This window comes from Podarcis muralis, chromosome W (assembly GCF_964188315.1).
Source record: "Podarcis muralis chromosome W, rPodMur119.hap1.1, whole genome shotgun sequence".
NCBI lineage: Eukaryota > Metazoa > Chordata > Lepidosauria > Squamata > Lacertidae > Podarcis > Podarcis muralis.
In genome coordinates, this window is record NC_135674.1 from 8,057,770 (window position 1) to 8,071,242 (window position 13,473).

The window sequence follows — 13,473 nt, forward strand, 5'->3', positions numbered from 1 at the left end:
CACACACAGAGTCCAGGTTTGTCCATTTTCAGTTCTTTATTCCGACATTCCCCAGGGATCTCCTGGGCTCACCGCAGCCATGAGGAAAACTGCGACTTTCTCCCTCAAAGAACCAGGAGGAAGAGACAGAACTCCTCCCAAGCTCCTCCCAGCTTCTAAAGCTGACGTCAGAATGCTGAGGCATCATGGGAACAACTTAACCAGTTAAGTTCCAAACCTCACAGAAACTTCATTTCTGTCAGGTGCGCTTGAACATCTCCATCAGGCGCTAATCTCAGATTGGTCAACTTCTCAAAATACAGCAACGCTGAAGAACCAGCATCTCTCTGATGCGTTGTACGCAGCGTATCCCAAACCTCTTGCGCATGTTCCAAATGCTGGATATGCACCAATTGATCATCTGAGACGCACAGAATTATAGCAGTCCTAGCCTTCACATTCTGTGACTCCCAAGCACGCGTTGGTGCTGCAGGAATGGGGTTCTCAATCACCTCAAACAGTCTCTGATTCTGCAACAGGGCCTTCATCTTTACAGACCAAGATGAATAATTGTCATTGGTCAGGAGGGGTGGAGAAGGCAAGCCTCCCCCCTTCTTAGCATCCATTTTGAGTCCTTGCATTGACTCTGAAACACAAGCCTCTAAAATCCAATAGCTGGCTTGTTTACACTCTTGACACCTGGCAGTTCTGACACTGGCTGCGTTGGAAAGTCCCTTCCAGCAGTTCGTGAGGACCTAGTCATAACAAAACTTTGTTTTCGCCTCTCTGAGGCATAGACTGACTGTCCAGCCCTCTCTTTCCAGTCCTCCTTCACTGAAGGATGTCGCTTAGCAACAGCGCATATCTCTCCTCGGACAGGAAACCACAAGAATGCCTGGAATGCAGGCCTCTTCTAAGTTGGAGCTGCTTTCCCACACACGCTCTCCGTGAAGCAGAGAATGAATCAATCTGCATTCACACTTTTAAGCCCTTATAAAAATCCCATACCTTGGGCATCGGCTTGGCTGTCAGCTTCTTCTGGTCAGCTTCTGGCTGCAGAGGATCAGCCTCTCACAACAGGCTTCCATGAAGCAGAGGAGGATTCACCAGCCTCTCATGCAGATGTCCGATGAATCGCAACCATCCGAAGGCTGCCACTGTTGGAATTCTGCCCGGTCAGAGGAATGTGCCATAGCGTAGGCACCGGCAGATATTCCTGTCGACCTCCCCGCGTTTCCCTCTGCTGATAAGCAGGCGAGGTCCCGGCGATTCTTCTCAGATGTGTGAGAGGAACACACCGTTCTTCCTCCTTCCCTTTGGTGTCCCCCAGGGAGGGGAAAGAAGCAGACAGAAAACTATTCACATCCTTTATTTCTGCCTCTCATATCAGTACAGAGAAACATGTCTGCACTCAACAACAGCAAGAAGAAACTCCACCCAAGTACTTCCAGTACAGGTCATATGACACACACACTGAGCTAACATCCGGTGCTCAGTACAGAATGGACTGCCCCTTTGTTTCCATGGCAACAGTCACAAACATCCTGTCTGGCTTTCCAGCCACAAGCAGCAGACTGAACTGCTGGAGCCTTTGCTTGCTGCAGCATTGGTGCTTTATGGTAACAGCTACAACCCACGATGGCTGTGCTCTGCCTCCACGGTCGGAGGCAGCAAATGCTTTTCAATACAGGTAGCTGGAAAGAGCAGGAGGGGAGAGGGCACTCCCTGGAGCTTGGGCCCTGCTTGTGGGTTTCCCATAATGGGCATCTCACTGGCCACTGCGAGAACAGAATGCAGGGCGGGGAGGGCCACTGGCCCCATCCTGCCTCAGGGCTCTTTCGATGTTCCCCTGACCTGGGCCTTGTGCTTAGCACCTGAGGTGCTGACTGCCCCCTTTCATTTCTGAGTCACTGCTGGGATAATCAGGCACGCAATTATGGAATCTCTTCATCTGCATAACATTATCATGATTTTCATTTTCAGGAGAAAGAGGGGGAGGGGAACACGCAGTCCTCACACTCACACAAGTTACGCTGCTAAAGCCTTCTCTTCCCTACCCCCCCCCCCCACACACACACTTTGAGGTGGCACAACAATAGAGGGTTCGTCTTGATCAACTCACCTGGTTTGGAGAAGAAGAAGAAGAAGAAGAAGAAGAAGAGTTTGGATTTGATATCCCGCCTTTCACTCCCCTTCAGGAGTCTCAAAGCGGCTAACATTCTCCTTTCCCTTCCTCCCCCACAACAAACACTCTGTGAGGTGAGTGAGGCTGAGAGACTTCAAAGAAGTGTGACTGGCCCAAGGTCACCCAGCAGCTGCATGTGGAGGAGCGGAGACGCGAACCCGGTTCCCCAGATTACGAGACTACCGCTCTTAACCACTACACCACACTGGCTCAAGAAACCCTATTCACGGTTTAATTGAATATTTGAATAATCTTTTCATTCCTGCAAGGCATAAAGAATGTTGCGTGGTGAGTTCCCTCCTCCCCCCAGTGGAAATAATGACACATGACACAGTTATTTTAGGTTAATGGGCAAAAATTGGCCACAACTTTATTGGTTACAGATGATGAGTGTTATTGGCTTAGGCATTGGTCCTAACCGACTATCCAGCTTCAGCCTGATTGCTTGAAGTCCGGGAAGGGTTAACCACCAGTAGAGGGAGTCCTGCTGATGCACATCAACTAGGAACTCCCCCAGGGTCACCGCTCGGGGGCGTGCCTTAGGCCCTCACCTCCATAGGCTTCGGAGAGGTCCACGCCCCCTTGAATCCTTTACCGGACTACCCTTCAGTATGCGGGGGAGGTGATGGCGCTTCCTCCCCCCTTCATCTACATAACAATACCCATACCAATGCCTCACTGCCAATACCCTCAAACCTGGAACCAATCCCTAATCCCGGAAGATATATCAGCCAACCAGACATATTTTCCCTCATCGGAAAGATGCACGCCATCCTCTCGGTAGAGGGCCACCTTATTGAACTGTATATTGGGGTGGTCAATGACCCCGCCCCCCCCCCGTGCTGCCACTCTACACGCCACCGCACATTCCAGAATCTTTCTGGCTTTGTTTACTGCAATAGGGCACCAACAGTCCCCCCAAACCCACCTCTCCAGCAGTGATGACCAAATTAGGGCAACGTTTGGGAATGAGGCGATCAAATCACCATAGTCATTGTAAATGCTCCACATCAAGTCCCCGCCTTTTTGACAGGCCAAATCATTTTCACCCAGCTGAATGAGCAGGGCATTCGGGGGGCCTTCCAAAGCGGCTCTGGCTCTCACTGCCGGCATAAATTCCACCCAGCGCACCCCCCTCCGAATGATCCAGGAAACTTCAACGTTTCGTGGCAGCCTGCACCCTAGGCCACAGTTGATGGCATGGTTTCTAGCCCAATGGACAATACTGTGGCCTATAATCCAAACTCGCACAACATAACACGTGTGAACTGATGTCTTGCCAGGCGGGAGCCATCTGCATGTATGAGGAATGGACCAGCAATATTTGGTCTCAAATACAAAAAACGCCTAGTGTCCTTTACCAGGCAAGGCCCCCTATTATGCGTTGCTTGAAGCCGGATAAGGGCTCCCTTTCCCTGTTGATCTGTTTTTGAGCAACGGACATGCAGAACCAAATTGGAACAAGATAAGGTCAAGTTCTTTAAAAGGATTCCCCTTACTGCGGAATCCAGCTGGCCCTCGCAAACCACCTCGCCAATGCGCAAAGCGCCAAAGAAGGCGATGGAGTAAGCGGCAGAAAATAAACGCGCCTCGTATTTGGACCAACAAATGCTTCTTAATTTTTTATGAATTTGGCACAGAATGTTGTAAGTTATGGGTCTTCTACCATCGCTGCTGGGAGGCTGTAGCCAGCGCCAACCCTCTGATGCCTTTCGCACAAGGAAGTCCGCACAAGGGTCTATTGAGTAAATAGCCTTACAAAAGAACAATATTGCAGCAGACTGTATGTTAAGCGTCTTTGCTGCGCGGCCCAAATCCCTAAAATGTACCATATATTGAAGCACCTCGGCCTTTGCATGGGGGGTGTCAAGCCTAACATTCTTAAACTTATTACGAAACTCCAAAAAAATCCGACCAGGCCTTTTTATATGATCTAAGCGTGGACAGGGCTACAGATGCCAATACTCCCTTCAAGACTTCAAAGTAGTTTCTTGACGCCCAGTCTGTGCCTCCCCTCTCAGCGCGAAAGCTTACTGAGCAAGGAGGGTGTGGGTAACGGAGGACCTCTCTCCTCCCCGCTTTGCCCAGGCAAGGTGTCCTGGCACCGCCTCGCCTCCTCCGAGTCCTGAAGCTCCTCTTCACTGGAGCCGTGGTTACTCTCCTCCATGTTCTTTGGGGGCTCTCTGTAATCCATCTGGCTTTTCCCCTCTCCCCCCTGAGCCGATGGCAGTTCCCTGACAGTTGTGGTAATTGCTGCACCTCTGGTGCTAACGAGTCCATCTGAAAACAAGATAGAGCATCCGCGATGTCATTACTAACCCCAGGTACAAACTTAGCCGAGAAATAAATGTTTAGCTTTAGGCACAAAAGGACAAAGGACCGGAGCAGTGCTGCCACCCTGGGGGTGATTGTTTTGATAGGACGGAGACAACCGCTTGATTGTCTGTCCAAAAACATACCCAGTGGTTTTTAAACTCCCCTGCCCACAAGTGTACCGCAATTACAATCGGGAAAAATTCTAGGAAGGTGAGATCCTGCATTATAGGCTTTCCCTGCCAGGTAGAGGGCCACCGCTGCACACACCACTGCCCTTTAAAGTAGACGCCGAACCCTAAGGAACCAGCTGCGTCAGACTGTACCTGAAAGTCTGCCTGAAGCAATATATTATCCTGCCATAATGAAATGCCATTGTACATGTCCAAGAACTTTAACCAAACCTTCAGGTCAGACTTGACCGTTTTAGAAAGGCGCACTCTGTGTTGGGGAGCCCACAGTCCTGCTGACAACCTTGCTAAACACCCACAAAAGGGGAGGCCAGGGGACACCACCCGGCACGCGAAGTTAAGATGACCCAGAAGTGATTGAATCTGCCTAAGGGTGACCTTCTTAAGGGGAAGCAGCTGTAGAATTAATTCCTTAAGGGCAGTTAACTTTTCTTTGGGTAGGCTGGAAGTCTGTGCAATTGTGTCTAGTTCTATGCCTAAATAAGTCATGGTTGTGACTGGGCCCTCGGTTTTATCCGCAGCCAAAGGTATGCCAAGCTCCTCAGCCAGGGAGGTGAAGGCTTGCAACAGCGCTGCACACTCATGCTTATTACTTGCCACGAGAATAAAGTCATTGAGGTAATGTGCCACCCCTTCCAAACCAGTTTTAAATTGAAGAGCCCAGTCCAAAAATGTGATATGCCTCAAATGCTGCACATGCTATCAAGCACCCCATGGGCAAAGCTTTGTCTATGAAATATGCCCTCTCAAATCTAAAGCCCAGCCAGCGGAAATCCTCCGGGTGAATTGGAAGGAGGCAAAAGGCTGAGCCAAAAGTGCCCCCCTGCCAAACCTACGAAGAAGCTTTACCGCTTGGTCGAAGGAGGCATATTTCATGGAACAAAGCTCCTGCAGTATCGCGTCGTTGACTGAGCTCCCCCTTGGGTAGGAAAGGTTGTGTATCACGCAGTACTTGCCAGGGGCCTTCTTAGGAACAGTACCTAATGGTGAAATATGTAAACCCTCAAAAGGAGGTTCCCACGCTCCCAGCCAGGATTTCTTTCTGTATTTTCTTCTTAGCAATATCTGGCATTTCTTTTACAGATTTTTGGTTTGGTGGGTCCCCGGAGTTAGGTAGGAATGAAACCGGGATTCTGAAACCAAGGGAAAAGCCCTCCCAAAGGTACTTTGCAGCTTTTTTATTAGGGTACAGATCAAGCAGGGTTTTTAGAGGTCGCAGCCTAACTGGTGAGAAGGCCTGACCAAGGGTCATGTTAGTAATGGTTTCCTTTGAAACAAGCCATGGCCGGGTGGTTGCCTAGGCACTTCTCACACTCGTGTATATACTTACAGTTTGGCTTCATACAACCCCCCCTGTTGTACTCCCAGCACTGCTTTCAACGTTTTGCCTTGACCTTTCCGAACTTAGAGGAGTCCTAAGGTTTCTTTTCAACGTAGGGACCCACATGTTCCATCCAATAATTCTGGTCCCTCAGGTCCCAGCGGGTGGTGGGCAGCAAGGAAGCATTTCTGTGGAAATCATCATACGTTAACACAGCTGCCTCCCCGGCCAGAGCAAAGGCCTTTCTTACATGAGACATATAAGCTAATAGATGCATGGCGTGTTTGGGGTAACATGCGCAAATCATCCCCATGAAGACCTGGAACCTGTCCAGCCAGTTCTCAAAATTGTGTTCCACCCGTGGTGTCCTATACCTTCGTTTCCCGTAAGAACGTTTCTTTTCCCCTTTCCCCGACACCTTTGCCGGTGGCAGCAAGGTGAAAATAGCTACATAATCACCATTGAGAATCTTGTATCTTTTCCTTTGGGAAAGGTGATTTCCCAGGATGAAATCAGTGGATACATTAGTGGACGTTTTCACGTCCTCCACTAAAGCACCCCCCTTCCATTCCAAGGACCCATTAAAAGTTTTACGATGGGAGTTAGCCCTCCTCTCATGAACCCATAAAGGAAGCCCAGAGCCATCCTTGCCAAGACCCCAATTTCGTCCAAGGGGGCGTCGCTGTCAGAATCTGATGAGGAAGTACCTGATTCATCCTCGGTGTTGGAAGGCTTACTTTTCTTACTCTTCCTCGCTGTGTGTTTCTTCTTTGCCTTTCTCTTCCCCCCTTGCACTTCACTGGTGGCCGGGGTTGGCTCGGCAGCTGTGGGCGTTTCTTGTTGTACCTCCGCCTCCTCCTCTGACAAAGTTCCTGATCCGCCTTCTGTGGGTGTAGGCTGAGGTAGCGGCTCCTGGAATATACTGGGAACAGCTACAACCTGCTGTGGTGTAGAATGGTTAGGCCTGCTGGAATGAGACCTGCCACCCGCGGAACCGGGTATGAATTTTTGGGAACGCGAAGACTGCGAACGTGTGTGAGGATGGTTAGATGTGCTGTTGCCAGGTTGTGCAGCACTGAAACAGGAGGCAGAAGTACCGGGGTGCTCCTGATTGCTGGGGAGGGTGTCGGGGATACAATCCTGGGTACCCGCCATTGGCGTAGAGGAACCAGTGACCATCGGCCTAAACTGTTCATAAAATGTTTCAAAAGCGGAGAAGAACTGAGCTAAGGCCTGAGGGTTGCATGGCATAGCAGGCGTTTGAGACCCACCTTGCGCGCCGGACCCACCTCCGTTGGGAGGGGCCTGCTGATTTCCTCTGAAAGCCATGCCACTTACGGAATCAAAGTGTGTTAACTCCCAGTTCAGACACTCTTCAAAATCGTGATATATCCTACAAATCCAGTCACCTTAGTTCAGTATTGTCTATACTGCCCTTAAAGTGGTGCTTTAGAGCACCTACTTCAGTATTGTCTGCACGTCTGCCCTGCACCTAATCAATGCCTTGTGGAAACCAGCAAACTACTGAATTTGCTACCCTAAATAGATTCACGACCAAGCACAATATAAAGGTCCAAAGTAGTTGCCCGCTCACCGTTGTATTGTTTTTAAGGTTTGCCAGCAAAAAAACCTCTCTTTTGGACACAGAAGAACCACCCACACAGAAGCCTGTTGGGTGTAGTGAAGGGTTAACCTTCTGTGTCTCGAGCTTGAGGGGAAGGGCTTACAAAGGAAGTAAGCCAGGACGTTACGTCACAGCTTGTTATGCTGTGAAGAAGTGCTTTCGATTTCAGATCGGTCGCTGCACTGAGGGAGATAGGAGTCAGAGAAAATGCAGCTGGACACTGATGGTCTTTGATGGATTATAAATAAGCTGTTTTGCTGTACAATAAAGCTTCTAGGATAGAAGAAGCTGTCTGGACTGATTTACTGTCCTTCTCACATGAAATTTTGCTGTGCATCTGCTTAATTGCTTTCTCCGGAGTTACGCTGAAAACAGAAGCTGGCAGATGGAGCATAGCTGGACATTAAAGCAATAAATCTTCTGAACAGGTTATGGCTCAACGCCAAGAGTGTGAGAAAGGACTTGAAAGGCTTTAAAAGACTGAACGTCAGCTTGATCGACTGCCAAAGAGATCAGAGGGCAGATCGGAGGAGGCTGATGGAGAGGGAGCATCGGAGCCAAGATTGTCACATGCTCTTATCCAAAGTCAGAGAGACAGACCACTCAACCCTTTGAGTTAATTCATGCAGATTTGGGTGGCCCCATGTCAGTTGAGTCATTGGGGGGGAATCAAGGTTCTCTCTGCTTTTGATTGATGATTTCTCGAAAAATGCGTGGACTTTTGCTTTGCACACTCTAAAGGGCAGGCGACTAAGCTGATCAGGGATTGGATCACTGCAGTTGAGGTAACCTTCTCCACCAAAGTGTGTGGCTTTCAGAGTGACAGGGGTTCGGAGTTCACTGGTTCTGCTTTGCAGGATTTCTTTAGAGAGAAGGGGATTAGCCACCGATTGACCGCTCCTTACTCTCCACAGCAAAATGGAATCGCGGAGAGGCGGAACAGGACGATACAGGAAGCGGTGTTGTCTGTACTGTGGGATGCAGGGCTACCCCAGAAGTACTTGTCCGAAGCCTGGCGATATGTTGTGTTTACGCAAAATAGAGTGTACAACTCAAGTGTAGGGAACACGCCCTTTTTCTTGCTGCATGGAAAGAAACCCAAGGTACACTACCTTCATGTGTTTGGTTGTGAGGCCTGGGTTCTAATTCCAAAGGCTCTACGCAAGAAAGGTGAGCCAAGATCCAAAAGAATGGTCTTTGTAGGGGCCTGGCGGTTTGCGTACCCAAGTGGAAACCAGTCAAGGTTGGTGATCAGCAATAGCACTGAATTCTGTGAACATGCTGGATGGGCATGTTTGAACGCTAATCCAGATGTGCTTTCACAGCCGTTCTATGACTCAGACGTTGAGGAGGAAGAGGAACTTGTTCCTGGGGACCGTGGTCCAGAGCAACAGGGTCCACCACAGGGACAGAGTCCAAGGCAGGGTCAGCTCAGGATCCATCAGAGGGGGGAACCTAGAACCCCTCCTTAGGCAGTTGTCAAGTCTGAGCCAAAGAGTGAGCCTTCCTCACCTGCTGGACCAGCTGTAAGGCCCAAGAGGTGCAGCAGGTCAGAGGGGGAAGACACTGAAGTTGAGGATGATTTAGCTGGACCCAGTGAGACAGAAGGGACACCAGGGTTCACACTGAGGAGATCAGCGAGGACAAGGAGGCCTCCTGTTCGGTTTGACGCTTCAGGTGTCTGGGTAGGTGCAGCCAGCTGTGAACCTGAATCCTTCGAGGATATTCAGAGTTTACCTCAGGAAGAAACAAGTAAGTGGCATAAGGCAATGGACAAAGAGATGAGGTCCATGGAAAACCTAGGTGTGTTCTCGCTCACAGAGTTGCCACTGGGCAAACAGGCTGTGAGTTGCAGGTGGGTTTACCGACTTAAACCCACTGACGCTGGAGAACCACAATATAAAGCTAGATTAGTGGCTCGAGGATTCACTCAGAGAAAGGGAATACACTTCACTGAGGTGTATTCACCAACCTCACGAGCGGAGACTCTGAGGACGCTTTTAGCTGTTGCTGCACAGAGAGGCTGGAAGGTAAACCACTTTGATGTGGATGTTGCCTACCTGAACTCAGATCTCCAGGAGGAGCTGTACATGCTTCCTCCTCCAGGGTTTGAGATTTTGAGGCAAGGCATTGTGTGGAGTTTGCACAAATCCATCTATGGATTATGTCCATCTGCCAGAAACTGGAACATGTGCCTGAATGAAGCCTTAGAAGAGCTAGGTTTCAGAAGAAGTGTTGCTGATAGTTGCCTTTATTTGAGAGGATCAGGTGCAACACAAGAGTACTTGCAGATTTATGTAGATGACGTGCTATTCTTTTCAGAGACAGGCAGAGAGGTTTGCCAGAGAGCTAGGTAAACGATTCAAGCTCAAGCAGCTTGGTGCTGTCAAGACTTATTTAGCTGTGGATGTTGTCAGAGTACAAGATGGAAGTTTCTTGCTCAGTCAGAAAGGTAAAGTTGAGTAACTGCTTCAGAGATTCAGGATGAGCGATTGTGCGGGAGTGAGAAGTCCTATGGAGACTAGTTTTGTGAAGGACAGTCAGCAAGTAGAACACGCTGTGTTCGAAAATGCTGAAGTGTTTCAGTCAGCCCTAGGGAGTTTGTTGTACTTGTCCCAGTGGAGCAGACCAGATATAGCGTTTGCTGTCAATCTGCTCAGCAGGGAGGCTTCAAATCCTAGTGTGCAAGCCTGGAATGGAATCAAGAGAGTTCTGAGGTATCTGCAGGAAACCAAAGACTTTTGTCTTAGGTTGCCAGCGCAAGGTGAAGTCAAACTGACTTGTTTTGTGGACTCGGACTGGGCTAATCTTCAGGATCGCAAGTCCGTGTCTGGCCTAGTGGTGAAGTTTGGGAACTCAGTAGTTGAATGGAGGTCCAAGAAGCAGAGTCTTATAGCGCTCTCATCCACTGAAGCTGAGTTCAGTGCTCTTTCAGAGGTGTGCAGAGAGATAGAGTTCTACGCTTGTTTGGTCCAGGAACTCTGCGGAGAAAATTGTCTGCCGATACTTGCCTTCGAAGACAATCAGCCATGCCTTCGTTTGGCCGAGACGGGTCAATTCAAGGCCAGGACCAAACACCTAGACATTCGCTTTCAGAATGTATGTCAGAGTGTTCAGGAGGGGTTAGTTGCGTTGAAGTACTGTCCCTCCACCAAGAACCTCGCTGATGGGTTCACAAAGCCACTCCCCTTCCAAAGACATGGGGAGTTTTGCGAAGGTCTGGGTTTGGGGTGACCAAGGGTCAATATTCCCCCTCAGGCGCGAGACAAGAGGGGGTGTTGGGAGTAGTGAAGGGTTAACCTTCTGTGTCTCGAGCTTGAGGGGAAGGGCTTACAAAGGAAGTAAGCCAGGACGTTACGTCACAGCTTGTTATGCTGTGAAGAAGTGCTTTCGATTTCAGATCGGTCGCTGCACTGAGGGAGATAGGAGTCAGAGAAAATGCAGCTGGACACTGATGGTCTTTGATGGATTGTAAATAAGCTGTTTTGCTGTACAATAAAGCTTCTAGGATAGAAGAAGCTGTCTGGACTGATTTACTGTCCTTCTCACATGAAATTTTGCTGTGCATCTGCTTAATTGCTTTCTCCGGAGTTACGCTGAAAACAGAAGCTGGCAGACGGAGCGTAGCTGGACATTAAAACAATAAATCTTCTGAACAAAGCCCCCACTTAAACCAATGCAATAGAGTCAATTGCGGGCTGCTCTGGAATTCCCCCACTTGCTTGCTATTACACTATGATTCCTATTACACTTTTATTGCTGAGGTTGGAGCCTCCTGCCTTCTACTAACTTTATTTCAAACCAGAAAGCACTTTAAAATCCAGCCATGAAGCACTTTAATTCCAGCCCCCAGCACTTAAATTCAAATCAGCACGCACTCTAAATGCAAACCACCACACACTTTAAATTTCTATCCCCAGTAAGCACTTTAATTTATTTAAGCCACCAAGCACTTTAACTTAAGCCACTAAGCACTTTTGACCAAGCAAGTCAGTACTTTTAAAACCTGGCAGCCAGTAGTTAATGATTCAGAGCAATATCCCCAGCTCATGATGCTGCAGGCATGCCTCACCTATGTTACGGAAATTACAGGGGGGGGGGCACATCTTTAAAGTTAAATATTACAAATATTATGCCTGAATATATCCTTCCAACTTGACAGCTCAGGGAAGTCACCTAGCTTTAAAAATAATATAAAATCATCTCCTTTCCCAGTTCCCCCCATTCCAAAGCTATTTTCCCCTTGCAAAAGGACTCCAGGAAGTTCTCAGAGGTGAAAATTGCAGGGCTCATTGTTAGCCAAAGGAAGCCACATCTCATCACCTGACTCGCCTCAGGCTCCAGACATGCAAAAGAACTTCTATTGTACTTTTGGGTGGTGGGTACTTAAGACATATTTGTCTAAGCTAATCTTATACCTGAGTCTTGCCCTGCCATGTCTGCTTATGCTAATCTTGTACCAAGGACTTGTCTGGACATGTTTGCCAAGGTTAACCCCTCCCCTTCGAACTGTATTCTGGGATGTGGTGGGAAAGTTTTAAAAGTCTTTGTCACCCCATCCTCGGGGTTCAAAATTTGCTATTTGAACCTACTGCGCAATAAACTTTGGTCTACAGCTATTTGCTCTAGTTGGCTGGACTCCTTCCATTATTCCGCAGGGACCCACGGGCTCTGCCCGACGAGCTGGGTGACTGAGCAGCCTCACACCCAGATTTTTCCTTAACACCTAAAATGGCCGCTGCTGCTCTGCCACGTGGTCACTTCAAAATGGCGGCGCCAGGCATGGTAACCCAGGCAACCGACAACAACTCTCCCTCGTGGAGCGTGCGAAGCCCTAAACCGCTGCTTTTTCCCCCTAAGGAAGGCTCCCAAGCTGCTGTTTTTAAAGTTAAGGAAGCCTCCCCGCTTCCCCTGGCAACCCAGCAAGAAAAATTATTCCAATAGCCCTCAGCCTGAGTACGTTACACTTTCCTATGGCAAGCCAAGTTGTCGTATGTCCCACGGCGCCCTGAAGCTGCACGGCAACAAGGCGAAGTCCCTTGCAAGGAAAACAATCAGAAGTGTGGACGAGCAGCTGCTTTTGCCCCACAGGCTGAGTTAAACGCAGAGAGGGCTCTTCGGCAGCGGCCGAAAGAGGCGCAGATGAAGGGAATGCTGGGAAAAAGGTAAAAGGCGGATCTAGACGGATCCTCATGAATTCATATGATTTTTTCATTCAAATTAAATAAAACCACCATGATACTGTAGACCATGTCTTACTCTGTAGACAGCATCAAAAATATCATGCATCCACTGTTTCGTGGGGCCGCAGGGGCGCAAAAACATGGTTAAAAAACACGGGTCCTCATGGATCCTCATGATTTTTGCACTAGATCAGCCCAAAGTCACCATTAGAGCAAACATCATGGCCATGGGCACAACATGCAACAACAAAAAACACGGAGCCACGGCTTCCTGGCCATACCGTGGCCCAAAAACTTGGTTTTGAAGCACGGATCCTCATGGATCCTCACACTTTTTGCATTGGGCCAACCCAAACTCACCAGCAAATCACATATCATAGCCAGGGGCACAGCCTACACCACAAAAAACTCGGATCCACGCCTGCCTGGCCATACCGTGGCCCAAAAAACGTGGTTCCGAAGCATGGAGCGTCATGGATCCTCATGATTTTTGCACTAGATCAGCCCAAAGTCACCATCAGATCAAACATCATGGCCATGGGCACAGCATGCAACAAAAAAAGCACGGATCCACGGCTTCCTGGCCGTACCGTGGCCCAAAAATGCGGTTTTGAAGCACGGATTATCATGGATCCTCACACTTTTTGCATTGGGGAACCCCAAATTCACCCTTTATT

General features: G+C 49.0%; 1 pseudogene; it reads right to left on the reverse strand.

Annotated features, from left to right (window-relative positions):
• Positions 1–5,921: 5,921 nt before the first annotated feature.
• Positions 5,922–7,318, reverse strand: LOC144326403 (uncharacterized; annotated as a pseudogene).
• Positions 7,319–13,473: the final 6,155 nt, after the last annotated feature.